The sequence below is a fragment of the Pinus tabuliformis genome, chromosome 8 (genome assembly GCF_031772625.1).
Source record: "Pinus tabuliformis cultivar Carrire ecotype Pingquan chromosome 8, CPIR1, whole genome shotgun sequence".
Lineage (NCBI taxonomy): Eukaryota > Viridiplantae > Streptophyta > Pinopsida > Pinales > Pinaceae > Pinus > Pinus tabuliformis.
This window is the reverse complement of record NC_142294.1, coordinates 1,704,046,538-1,704,049,263: the sequence shown is the minus strand read 5'-3', so window position 1 is coordinate 1,704,049,263 and position 2,726 is coordinate 1,704,046,538.

Below are 2,726 nucleotides of genomic sequence, written 5' to 3'. Positions count from 1 at the left end.
GACTATGTCTATTTTTAGACATATGGATCATGGTCTATGAGTTGCAGGATGCTATTTGTGGATGATTAGTCATGTTGGTAAAAATAGATGGACTTCTATTTTTAGACATATGGGCGGAGTCTATTTTTAGACTGCCAAGCTAAAAATAGAACAGTCGAATATTATTAGCTCTTAATAATATTTGGACTATAAACATTATCTTATCCTCTTGGAGCACTTCAGTTCGAGCTATGGATGTGGCACATGCAACTGTCAGAAGGAAATACGCTTTTCTTATGGGTCAGTTGAGCTATTGCATGATGGAATTCAGTTAGAACTCAAGTGATTGAGTTTGGTGGAGTTGATTGAGGAGTTGATGGAGTTGTGTTCAGTTTGACTTGGTTGAACTAGTTGTATTTAGTCTAACTGCAGAATACACTAGTGATGAGTGATGTGAATTAATTATTAATTAATTCACTAATTATTAACTCATAAAGCAACTAAAGAATACATCAGTTAACTCAGTGCATGGACAGTTCAGTGGAGACAAGTGTTAGAGGTGAGTGAAAGGGCAAGATAGCGGTCAGTTGTGACTATAGTTGTGCATGAGATTTGCACAATCAATGGATTGAGTAATACCAATGAGGATTGCGTGGTTCAGCCAAGGAAATACGAGTTTGCTTCAGCTATTCATCATTATTCTCATGCAGGATTGCGCAGTGGAGGCAGGCAAGTAGCAGAGGAGATTTGAACCTGTGATTGATTCAGATTTGAGCTAGTTTGTGTGTAACAAGTGGAGATAGTACTAAGTACTTGTGAGGAGTATTGTACTATGTATTGTTACATGTTCTCAATCAATATAATATACAGATAGTTGGGGGTTTTCAGCTGTATGCTTTCCCCGGTTACATACTGTGTTGATATGTGTTATTGATGTGTTTCAATGTGCGCATGTGAATGTTTTGATTCTGCAAATTGATGATCAACGTAGAGGAAGTTATGTATTATGCATGGATTCCGCAAATAGTGTATAATCGGGATAATCTCTGTGAATAAGTGTCATATTATTCAAAATTTCTACATGCTATCAGAGCAGAGTTGATCATCAGATCTATTATTCAGAAAGTGATTACATTTTATTTCTTCAGGCAGAGTCTATAATCGGGCCAGGTAGCCTCTGGATTCATCCTTCTTTTGGAAGGTGAGATATCCGGTAAAAGCCCATACAGTCAATCTCTGTACGAGAAATACTTTGTTCTCACGAATTTTAGATCAGAAGCGGTTGAGTTTTGAGCTGGTGGAATTTGAATTTGCAGCAGTGTTTCTTTGGTGTCAAAGTTGAAATGTCTTTCAACGGATTGCGATTGGAGTATGCTATTGAGGGCAGCTCGAATTATTTTGCATGGAAAGATAGGATGGAGGCGGTGTTAGATGACAATGGGCTGAAGGAGTTCATAGAGGTTGAGGTCCCAAAGCCTACTGATACTGCTCAAGTTGAGGCTTGGCAAAAGAAGACAACAAAGTGTCAAAGGATTCTGTTGGAGGGCATGAAGGATCACATTGTATCCAGCCTACATGGAAAGGCTTATCCATACTTGATGTGGAAAGCATTGACAGATCTATTCCAAAGCAAGAGCGACCAGAGGAAGTTGGCGCTCAAGGATAAACTCAGAAACATTAAGTGTGAGAATGGAGACAGTATGCCCAAGTATCTCACGAAGTTCACCCAATGCCGGGATGAGCTGGGAAGTGTGGGGGTGACTGTCGATGATGAGGACTTGGTGATCTTGGCTTTCCTTGGTCTTTCGAAGAGTTGGCATGCCTATCAAGACTCTGTCAATGGTCGGGAGAAATTGCCAATATGGGAGAGACTTTGGTCAGATCTTGTGCAAGAGGAGATTAGGCGGAATACCAGGGACGGACCTTCATCAAAGGCATCTGATGAAGAAAATTGTGCTTTGGCTGCCAAAGCAAAGAAGGGGAAGGAGAAGGGTTCTCTTTCTGAATCCAGTTCTTCCAATAATGGGAAGAAGGTTGACAAGTCGAAGGTGAGATGCTTTTATTGTCATGAGTTGGGCCATTATGCTCCTAATTGCCCAAAGAAGAAATCCAAGAAGGGATCCGGGGAAGGATCTGAAGGTGAGGCACTTGCTTCATAGTTCGAGTTGGATTTCACACTTCGCATGCATGGTTTCATCCATGGTGGGAAGTGGTTGGTTTCTTGACAGTGGATCTTCTTTCCACATGACCAGTGACAAGAGTTTGTTCAGTACTTTGGAGGAGAAAGATCTCCAGATACTCATAGCGATGGGTAATGATGAGAAGTATAGTGTTTCAGGTGTAGGCACGGTTATTTTTCAGAGGGAGCATGGAGCTCGCCTTACCTTGACCGATGTCAAGTATGTACCAGGACTGAAGAGAAACTTGGTGTCGATCGCGATGCTAGAAGATAGAGGCTATGATGTAGTCTTCAGTAAGGGAAAGGTTTTCCTTAGACACATCATCACTAGACAGGTGAAGCAGATTGGTTCACGGGTCAAGAACCTGTATGCTCTTGAGGTTCAAGATGCATGCAAAGCCTTGAGCAGCGAGGCAACTGATGGAGATTTGGTGGTTGAGAGGGAGTGTATATTACCTCTCAACATGCAGAGCCAGAAGAAGTCTCAGACGATTGTGGAGGAGCCACGATTGGTGCAGTAGCTTCAGGAGGTTGTGGAGCAGCCAAAACAAGGGAAGTTGAGAGGAGA